Source organism: Schistocerca gregaria, chromosome 7 (assembly GCF_023897955.1).
Source record: "Schistocerca gregaria isolate iqSchGreg1 chromosome 7, iqSchGreg1.2, whole genome shotgun sequence".
NCBI classification, from domain to species: domain Eukaryota; kingdom Metazoa; phylum Arthropoda; class Insecta; order Orthoptera; family Acrididae; genus Schistocerca; species Schistocerca gregaria.
In genome coordinates, this window is record NC_064926.1 from 457,211,990 (window position 1) to 457,223,813 (window position 11,824).

Sequence of the window (11,824 nt, forward strand, 5' to 3'; positions counted from 1 at the left end):
AAGCATGTCTCCGCAATATCCTTTCTTTCAGGAGTGCTAGTTCTGCAAGGTTCGCAGGAGAGCTTCTGTAAAGTTTGGAAGGTAGGAGACGAGGTACTGGCAGAAGTAGAGCTGTGAGGACAGGGGTGAAAGTCATGCTTGGGTAGCTCAGTTCGTAGAGCACTTGCCCTTGAAAGGCAAAGGTCCTGAAGTAAACTATTATTTGTGACACTATTTATTCAGAGCAACAAATACAGTTAACAGTGAACTTACATTTTCCACAACACTATCAATGCATTTTTTGAGACTATCACTGCATTTTCTACACACAGCTTTGTCATGTTACCTTAGTATTGTGTAGTTCTTTCATTTTAACACTCTGCACTGCTGTCTACTCCACTTACTCAGTGGTTCGTCTTCATTTTTTATTTATTCATCATTACAGGGAATACTTTTTGGCACCTACTTCTCACATATTCATGTCTCGTGAGATTCTGCTGGAACTGGTTCTTTTTACATGCACATTTACACACTGTACCTAATCAGTGGTAAGACAGTTTCTACTAAAAACTATTGACAGGTTTAGGGCTCAGTTAGGTTCTTTGAAATATCAATGAGTTTAATTACAGAAAAAGTGTAGAGCAATGTTTTGGGGGTGCAATACTGCAACAGGAGAGAAACATTATTTTGGAATAGGTAAGCTTGTCACAGCTGATTTCCTCTAAATGGAGGAAAGATTGGAAAGGTTACTTCTGTGATGATACCATTTGCAACAGCACTCTAAGTGCATGTCATTTTAAATGATTAGAGCAAACTTCCCACTATTTTCCATGACAATTCGGAGAATCATGGCAAACCTGAATCTTGATAGTAGTAAAGTATTCCAACTCATACCCTCATAAACTCACCTGAATTCAAGTCCAGTACCATACCCACTGTACCAACAACCCAGATAAATTGTCAACACCAATGATTAAATGTTATTTGAAAAAAATTGACAAAATTTGTGGCATCCTCCCATTATGATAACACTTTCTACAATTTGCTTATTCATGTTTAGTTTCTGAGGGACAGCTTAGAAACCGCTAACAACATTGGATTATGAAATTGTACTGAAGAAAGAAATTTTGCACTAGCAAAGTTATATTTGGTGAAGAGTGTGTATTAAAACCAGGTTTTCAACCATTTCTTTTCAAACTTTTACAACATTAAAAAGTATTATTACCATGAAAGTATCACTGCAGGTGGAGCCCCCTCCTGCTAGGACTCAGGAAACCTGCCCTTTTTAATATTCCCACTTGCCACCTCCCCCCCCCCCTCCCACCCACGTCCCTCAAAAAGGATCTAATAGTTCCAAAAACCAAGATAGTGTACGTACTTGTGGGTGTATCAGCAATACAGAAGTTTCATTCGCTGAAGGTAACCAATGCCCACTAATTTTGTCTCATAAAAAAGATTTAACTTTTGTCTTCCATTTAACCCCAAGTTTTTCATAACACAAGCAGGTGTACAGTGCACTTTGCACTCATGTATAGGAAAGCTTTCTTTATGTTCTCAAGTCATGTATGATCAAAATCAGTTTACTCTTTGTATAATTAAATGGGAAAAGAAACTTACATAATATGAGCTTAACCACTGTTTAATAAAACAATGATGAAATAAATTTTCACTGTAACACACTGTTGTCAAGGACATGTGTTGAGACAGTAATGACCCACTGGAAACATTGTGCAGTGCAGTTGCATCAGATCCCATCCAGCTGTTCATTCGATCGCTAATTATCTCATACACAACAGCCTCAATATTGCTAGTTCGTAAGCAGTGTCTTTTTTTGTATGGACTGTATATTTTTATCTTCTGTCTCAGTTTGTGTTTTATATTACTGCTGCTCAGTTGGACGTATGACATCACCATTTATCGCTTTGTTACCTGAACCAATTTTGAATGCATGGGTTTGCTGTTGTGAAACAATGAAACTGCACAAAATAAATTTATTTTCGATTGGCATGGATGAGCGCACCTGCTCGAAGGTTAATAACATCTGTATTCACAACTACTCTCTACTAACCACACTGAGGTGCATGGCGGAGTGTACACCCCATTGTACCAGTTACTAAAGTTTCTTCCTGTTCCATTCACGCATGGAGTGCAGGAACAATGATTCTCTGAATGTCTCTGTGCATGCAGCAATCATTCTCATCTTACCCTCACGATCCCTTTGTAAGCAATACGTAGCGGGTTGTAGACTGTTCCTAGAGTAACCATTTAAAGCCGGTTCTCGAAACTTTATTAATAGACTTTCAAAGGATAGTTTACATCTATCTTCATGGGTCTGCCAGTCCAGTTCCTCCACCATCTCTGTGACACTCTCCCACACATGAAACAAACCTGTGATCATTCGAGCTGCCATTCTCTGTTCACGTTAACTATCCCCTGCTAGTCCTATTTGGCTTGGGTCCTTACACTCTAAAGCTGCCTTCTAGAACCAGTCGCACGAGTTACTTCTAAGCACTTCCAATAAACTGAAGCGTACCACCCACTTTACACACAGCTGAACCTGTGATCACTCTGTTTCATATGCCTATGAAGTATTACACAAATGCATGGGTGTAAATTGGCCAATTCGAACAGTGACTCATTGATTTGGAATCATTACAAAATCTTCGCAACTACATTAAGAAGAGATGGCCGACAACTTATCCCTATTCTGTCAATGCTATTTCACTCTCTGAATAGGTACACTTTTCTTAAGAACTATTAGTTTTAGGAAAGTGAAATTTTGAATGAATGTACATTACAAGTCACAGAACACCTCCAAATATTGTTACCTTCCTTTCGCCTGGCTTAGTGCAGCAACTTCACATGACACTGACTCAACACGTCATCGGAAGCCCACTGCAGAAATATATCTCCTAAATGTTTGATGGGATATTTCTTGTGATTTGGGTGACTAAATTTCAAGAAAGTTCGTGAAACCAATTGAGGCCAGGTGACATGGTGCATTGTCATCCACAAAAATTCTATCCGTTTGGCAACATTAAGTCTGAATGGCTGCATAAGGTCTTCAATATGTCGAACCTCACCATTTCCAGTTAATGGCTCTTTAGTTGGACCAGGGGACCCAATCCATTCCGTGTAAACACACCCCACACTACTACTTAGCCAGCACCAGCTTGCAAAGTACCTTGTTGATAACTTGGGTCCATGGCTTTGTGGAGTCTGCACCACCCTTAGGCCATACCATTAGCTCTAACCAATTGAAATCTGGACTCATCTCTGCACCCCAATGTTTCCCAGCCTAGAGTCCAACCAATATGGTCACAGCCCTACAAAAGACAATGCAGGTGATGTGCTGTGCTGTTAGCAAAGGCACTCGCACCAGTTTGCTGCTGTAGCCCACTAATGACAAATTTCACTGCAATGGCTGATATATTTGTTGTATGTCCCACATTCATTTCCGCTGTCATTTCACGCAGTGTCACTTGTCTGTTAGCACTGACAACTCTGCGCAAATGCCCCTGTCCTCTGTTAAATGAAGACTATCGGACATTGCCTTGTCTGTGGTGAGAGGTAATGCCCGAAATATGATATTCTCAGTACAGTCTTGACTCTTATGGATATTAGAATATTGAATTCCCTAACAATTAAATGTCCCACGCATCTAGCTCTTAACTACCATCCCAGGGTCGAACTGTTGTGCAACCCATAATATGCCATAAAACTTTTCACGTCTAACACCAGTGTACAAATAACTCCACCAATGCACTGCCCTCTTCTACATTGTGAACACAAAACTACTGCCATCTTTATGTCCATATCGCTATCCCATGTTTTGTCAACTCTGTGTATGCCTGTATTTACAAGTAAAATGAACGAAATACCTCTTACAGATTTCAAACAATTTTTTTAATCTTTCACTAGCAAAATGGCATTTTTTTTTTACCCCAATTTGTTGTATGTCCCACATTCATTTCCACTGAAGTGACTACCGTCCTGTCTGAGATGTATAATAAGCTACCCATGTTTCTTCTCCAGTTACCGTATAGCTTATAAAAAAAGGCAATGAGTTACAGTGGTGAGACACTGAACTAGAGATGGGAGATACACTCCTGAACTGATTCAAAGATCTGGATCCTTCTGTGGTGTGAACTGTCTGTGATCAGTAAATAGAAACTACCTCTTCGTGTCTGGAATCTCTCTCCCAGTGAGCGGAATGAAAATTTCCTGAACATGCTGCTCCAACGGGAGCCCAGGCAGTGTGGTGAATTAATGACTATTGCTTAGCCCATTATAGTAAGCAATGTCTCCCAAGTTGCAGAAAAATGCACTTTACACAAGCCTGTGGCAAGCTTTGGTGATTCACGTACGTCCTTAGTCCCAACGGCTGCCTGATCATGTGATGTGACAGCAGCACTTGTAGTACATAAAAGCAAAACTACAGCATCCATGACGTTTGTGGACTAACGCAATGATATGAATGGCACCACTTTCCCGACACACCAGACCAACAAATTATAGCTCAAAACGCCCTTTTTACGAACACATTCAATGTATACTCTCCTGATCTACATATGTTAAAATTTATTTACATGTTGTAAATAATAGTTTCTTTACTTAAAACATTGTACAGTTGTTGACGTAATGGATAAAACACAATCGCCTTTTTTTTCCCCCTTTCTTGATTCATGAGTGAGTGAGCTCAACAAATTAACTTGCAGGAGCTACATGTCCACTTGTCACACCTTTGCTGCTACTGACTCAGCATGCCTGTGCAGTAGTCCTTTGTGTTCGTTCAACTCTGTCAGCACTATGTAGAAACAAACTGAATCAAGTTTACCACTCAGCAGCTGCTGTCTACTCTTCGTTGCTGCAGACTGAACGAAACGGATTGCACTAAGACTCGGAAGTACTAGACTGACCCAATTCCTTCTATACACAGTGTCCTCCATTAGAGGTCAGCTCACTATAGATACGGTTTTGTTACTATAGTACCTGTATATCTTATATACATGCTAGCGCAAGTATAGATTTCAGAATACATCATTTACGCATTTAACAGTGGAATTCTCATTGCACTCTTAAACATTGTTTTGACTTCTCTATATGCTGAGTCAGTCGGTCTGACAATGATTTCTTTTCCAATTTCTTCACATTTTTCATGCAGCCGTTTTGTCCTAGCTTTCCTGCACTTCCTATTTATTTCATTCATCAGCGACTTTTTTTTTGTATTCCTAAGTGGCCCTGAACATTTTTATACTTTCTTCTCTTATTGATCAGCTGAAGTATTTCTTATGGTACCCATGATTTCTTTGCATTTACCTCCCTTGCACCTATGTTTTTCGTTCCAACTTCTGTGATTTCTCTTTTTAGATATGGCCATTGCATTTCAACTGTACTGCCTATTGAGCTATTTCTTATTGCAGTATCTATAGCCTTAGTGAACTTAAAGAGTATCTTGCCAATTCCTAGTACTTCCCCTATCCCTCTCCTTTGCATATTGATTCTCCTGACGAAATTCTTATACACTCCTGGAAATGGAAAAAAGAACACATTGACACCGGACACTGCGAGAGGGCTGTACAAGCAATGATCACACGCACGGCACAGCGGACATACCAGGAACCGCGGTGTTGGCCGTCGAATGGCGCTAGCTGCGCAGCATTTGTGCACCGCCGCCGTCAGTGTCAGCCAGTTTGCCGTGGCATACGGAGCTCCATTGCACACTGGTAGCGTGCCGCGACAGCGTGGACGTGAACCGTATGTGCAGTTGACGGACTTTGAGCGAGGGCGTATAGTGGGCATGCGGGAGGCCGGGTGGACGTACCGCCGAATTGCTCAACACGTGGGGCGTGAGGTCTCCACAGTACATCGATGTTGTCGCCAGTGGTCGGCGGAAGGTGCACGTGCCCGTCGACCTGGGACCGGACCGCAGCGACGCACGGATGCACGCCAAGACCGTAGGATCATACGCAGTGCCGTAGGGGACCGCACCGCCACTTCCCAGCAAATTAGGGACACTGTTGCTCCTGGGGTATCGGCGAGGACCATTCGCAACCGTCTCCATGAAGCTGGGCTACGGTCCCGCACACCGTTAGGCCGTCTTCCGCTCACGCCCCTACATCGTGCAGCCCGCCTCCAGTGGTGTCACGACAGGCGTGAATGGAGGGACGAATGGAGACATGTCGTCTTCAGCGATGAGAGTCGCTTCTGCCTTGGTGCCAATGATGGTCGTATGCGTGTTTGGCGCCGTGCAGGTGAGCGCCACAATCAGGACTGCATACGACCGAGGCACACAGGGCCAACACCCGGCATCATGGTGTGGGGAGCTATCTCCTACACTGGCCGTACACCTCTGGTGATCGTCGAGGGGACACTGAATAGTGCACGGTACATCCAAACTCATCGAACCCATCGTTCTACCATTCCTAGACCGGCAAGGGAACTTGCTGTTCCAACAGGACAATGCACGTCCGCATGTATCCCGTGCCACCCAACGTGCTCTAGAAGGTGTAAGTCAACTACCCTGGCCAGCAAGATCTCCAGATCTGTCCCCCATTGAGCATGTTTGGGACTGGATGAAGCGTCGTCTCACGCGGTCTGCACGTCCAGCATGAACGCTGGTCCAACTGAGGCGCCAGGTGGAAATGGCATGGCAAGCCGTTCCACAGGACTACATCCAGCATCTCTACGATCGTCTCCATGGGAGAATAGCAGCCTGCATTGCTGCGAAAGGTGGATATACACTGTACTAGTGCCGACATTGTGCATGCTCTGTTGCCTGTGTCTATGTGCCTGTGGTTCTGTCAGTGTGATCATGTGATGTATCTGACCCCAGGGATGTGTCAATAAAGTTTCCCCTTCCTCGGACAATGAGTGCACGGTGTTCTTATTTCAATTTCCAGGAGTGTACATTGTGATCTGAATTTATCTGCTCCTGTGTATGCCTAACAGTGTGTGATTTCAGAATCTCTGTGTGGCCCTGATGGAATCTAACTGAAAGCTTCCCATGCCACTCACCCCTTTCCAAGTGATCCTTGAACAGATTATTCTATATTACTAACCCCTGTGACTATTAGACTGTGTCCCTTTACGCACTGAATTACGCTTTCAATATCCTTATGTATGTGCTCTGTCTCTTTGCCTTCAGCTTGCGGCTTTGGCAACTATACCTGAACTATTGTTGACAGAATTAGTTTCGTATCGATTCCGCTAAGAACAAACCTTTCTTTCAACTGTATCTCTCTTAATAACGAGTCGTACTCTTGTTATACGTTTTTCTGCTGCTGCTGTTGTCCTATATTCATCTGACCAGAAATCCTTGCCCTAACTCCATTTCACTTCACTGACCACTGCTGTATCTAGATAGAGCCTTCACATTTCCCTATTCAGATTTTCGAGCTTCCCTACCATGTTCGTTCTTCTCGTATCCAGCCTAATACTCCCGTCCGGCCTCCTCCTTGCATCTGACCCTCTTCCCGCGTCCGGAATCTTTAGCCAGTGTAGATATCTTGACAATTTCTCTGTCACAGGCCACATACCCAGTGGGTACACATCGTGTGTTGTTAATTTAGTGGTTCCGTTACCTTCTGCTTCCTCATGCTGTTGATCATTGCTGATTCTTCAACCTTTCGGGGCTGTTTCCCACCCCAAGGACAAGAGTGTGCCCTGAACTTCTGTCCACTACTCCGTCCTCTTCGACAGGGCCATTGGCAGACAGGCTGACTTCATGTACTGTAGTCTTTGGCTGCCCATGCTGAGTGGTGGCGGATTTCGAACCCAGGACTAAGGATGTTTTGATTGCTAATCAGAGACGAACACCTAGATTTAACAATATTAAAATATACAAATATAAATGTTTTACCACCTCGCCTGTTCTCTACCCCCCTCTCCTCTGTCTCTCCCACCTCTCCTCTCTCTCTCTCTCCCACCTCTCCTCTCTTTCTCTCTCTCTCCCACCTCTCTTTCTTTCTCTCTCCCACCTCTCCTCTCTCTCGCTCTCCCACCTCTCCTCTCTCTCTCTCTCTCTCTCTCCCCCACATCTCCTCGCTCTCTCTCCCACCTCTCCTCGCTCTCTCTCCCACCTCTCCTCTCTCTCTCCCACCTCTCTCTCTCTCCCACATCTCTCCTCTCTCTCTCTCTCCCACATCTCTCCTCTCTCTCCCACATCTCTCCTCTCTCTCCCACATCTCTCCTCTCTCTCCCACATCTCTCCTCTCTCTCCCACATCTCTCCTCTCTCTCCCACATCTCCTCTCTCTCTCTCTCTCGCCTCTCCTATCTCTCCCACATCTCCTCTCTCTCTCTCTCTCTCTCTCTCTCTCTCCTCTCTCTCTCTCTCTCTCTCTCTCTCTCCCGCCTCTCCTCTCTCTCTCTCTCCCACCTCTCCTCTCTCTCTCTCCCACCTCTCCTCTCTCTCTCTCCCACCTCTCCTCTCTCTCTCTCCCACCTCTCCTCTCTCTCTCTCTCACATCTCTCCTCTCTCTCTCTCTCTCACTCTCCTCTCTCTCTCTCTCTCTCTCTCTCTCTCTCTCTCTCTCTCTCTCACATCTCTCCTCTCTCTCTCTCTCTCTCTCTCTCTCTCTCTCACACATCTCTCCTCTCTCTCTCTCTCCCACATCTCTCCTCTCTCTCTCTATATCCCGCCTCTCTCCTCTCTCTGTTCCACCTCTCCTCTCTCTGTTCCACCTCTCCTCTCTCTGTTCCACCTCTCCTCTCTCTGTTCCACCTCTCCTCTCTCTGTTCCACCTCTCCTCTCTCTGTTCCACCTCTCCTCTCACTGTTCCACCTCTCCCCTCACTGTTCCACCTCTCCCCTCACTGTTCCACCTCTCCCATCACTGTTCCACCTCTCCTCTCTCTGTTCCACCTCTCCTCTTACTGTTCCACCTCTCCTCTCTCTCTTCCACACCTCCTCTCTCTCCTACCATCTCTCTCCCCCCCTCTCTCCCACCATCTCTCTCCCCCTCTCTCCCCCCTCTCTCCCACCATCTCTCTCCTCCTCTCTCCCCCTCTCTCCGCCCCTCCTCTCCCCCCTCTCTCCCCCCCCTCTCTCCGCCCCTCTCTCCCCCCTCTCTCCGCCCCTCTCTCCCCCTCTCTCCCCCCCCTCTCCCACTCTCCCACCCTCTCTCCCCCTCTCTCCCCCCCCTCTCCCACTCTCCCCACCCTCTCTCCCCCCTCTCTCTCACCTCGCTCCCCCTCTCCCCCTCTCCCACCCTCTCTCCCCCTCTCTCTCACCTCGCTCCCCCTCTCCCCCTCTCTTGCCCCTCCCTCTCCCTCCCCATCCCCCTTTCCTTCTCCATTCGCTCCATCTTCTGTCCCCCTGTCCTGCCCCCTCACCCCCCTCTCCTCCCCTCTCTCCTCCCCTCTCTCCTCCCCCTCTCTCCTCCCCCCTCTCTCCTCCCCCTCTCTCCTCCACCTCTCTCCTCCCCCTCTCTCCTCCCCCTCTCTCCTCCCCTCTCTCCTCCCCCTCTCTCCTCCCCCTCTCTCCTCCCCCTCTCTCATCCCCCTCTCTCCTCCCCCTCTCTCCTCCCCCTCTCTCCACCCCCTCTCTCCTCCCCCCTCTCTCCTCACCCCTCTCTCCTCCCCCTCTCTCCTCACCCTCTCTCCTCACCCTCTCTCCTCACCCTCTCTCCTCACCCTCTCTCCTCCCCCTCTCTCCTCACCCCTCTCCTCCTCCCCCTCTCTCCTCACCCTCTCTCCTCACCCTCTCTCCTCACCCTCTCTCCTCACCCTCTCTCCTCACCCTCTCTCCTCCCCCTCTCTCCTCCCCCTCTCCTCCTCCCCCTCTCTCCTCCCCCTCTCTCCTCCCCCTCCCTCCTCCCCCTCTCTCCTCACCCTCTTCCTCCACCTCTCCCCTTCCCCTCCCCGCACCCTCTCCCCTCCCCGCACCCTCTCTCCTCACCCTCTTTCCTCCCCCTCTCTCCTCACCCTCTTTCCTCCCCCCTCTCCCCCTCCCCCTCCTCTCACCCTCTCTCCTCTCCCTCTCCTCCCCCTCTCCTCCCCCTTTCCTCCCCCTCTCCTCGCCCCTCTCCTCGCCCCTCTCCTCGCCCCCTCTCCTCGCCCCCTCTCCTCGCCCCCTCTCCTCGCCCCCTCTCCTCGCCCCCTCTCCTCGCCCCCTCTCCTCGCCCCCTCTCCTCGCCCCCTCTCCTCGCCCCCCTCTCCTCGCCCCCTCTCCTCGCCCTCTCTCCTCGCCCTCTCTCCTCACCCTCTCTCCCCTCCCTCCTCACCCTCCCTCCTCACCCTCCCTCCTCACCCCCTCCCTCCTCACCCCTCGCTCCTCACCCCTCACACACACGCGAGACAGATCTCTCTCCTTCCCCTCTCTCCTCCCCCTCTCTCCTCCCCCCACTCTCCTTCCCGTCTATCCTCCCCCCTCTCTCCTCCCCCTGCTCTCCTCCTCCCCTGTGCTCTCTCCTACTCCTCATCCCTCCTTTTTACCCTCCTCCCCCTCTCTCTCCCTCCATCATCACTAACTGCTGTACAATCAAAGATGATTGACTGACCGACACCAGAAGTTATCAGTAGAGGTAGCATCAGTTGTCCCTCTTTTTTTACATAAATGAGAGCAGGGATTCGTACAGAACTTATGGGATAAGCCTCCAACTTTTCTTATAATGTTTCTTGCTAATTTAATTTTAACTGCTTCCTTAATAACACTACCCTATTAACTGAGGAAATGCATGCCAGAATATCTGTGTTACTGTGTTCTGTATGATGACCAGTGCGAAGACAGTATCCTGCAACAGCAGGTTTGCTCAGGTGTTGTAAGTGTATTGTTGTGTCCTGGAGGGAGTTAGAAAGATATGCGCAAAGTGTGATGGGGGAATGTACCTTGTTTGAAGACAATGTGAGTGCTTGTGGTCTGCCTACTATTGCCCTATGTTGGGTGAAAGTAGGACATTGAGAGATGTAGAGCACGGAACTCGGTATGATTTTGTCAGGAATTGAATGTAAATTATATACTGGTAGAAAGGAATACCTTCCCTGGAAGTACCCCAGACACATTCCATATGTACAAATCACTATTTACAAGTATGCAGAATTGATTATATTAGATCATACTACTCTTGTCTTCAAAGTACAAGCCCTACTGTGGTAGATAGTACTGCATGTTCCAAATAATGGAAGTCCAGCCATTGACCCCGAGCGACAAAGAGGTATGTCCCAGATAACTGCTCTCCCTCTCCAGTTAGTAGTTGGTCTATTTATAAGGACCTGTTGTACACTGACGACTATTCTGGAGTGTTCCATGATGATTGTGTCCATTGGGTTGGTCATGTGGCTGCCACATGCTGTCTGCCATATACTTTTCTAGGCGCTGGTGCTTGTACCGTTCAATGGTCAAGTTCCTTATCCCGCTACTAGCCTCCCGGCGCGCAAATGTGCGCTTCTTGTTAACTGATCAAATATTGGATAGAGGCATCAAACTCGCCACACAAATATTTCACTTCCTCTCGCCGAGAAACTATTTCCCAACTTTCTCAGTAAAGCTTGAATATTTTACCCTTCGCAACACAACCCTCCGAGATTACAAAAGTTCCATCATTTACTATCGTGTCCCAGTGGACCTTGCCAGCTTTTATTTTCAATGTTATGTTCCACTTTACGAAGTTTATAGATTCTGTACTTCACAACAATTTCTACGAGAGCACCAAGTTTATAAACAAAATTACATATTGGTTGTAGTGCAAGGTACATTTCAACAAAACTATTCGAGATCGCTGACCTCAACCTCATTCGTTTCGTAGCTTGCTGTGAGTACACTCCTCACATTTCACCTTAAAGGTCGGCTATAGGTCACGCTTTTCACTTCACCAAATGAGTATTCAAGGCATTACATATTTACAC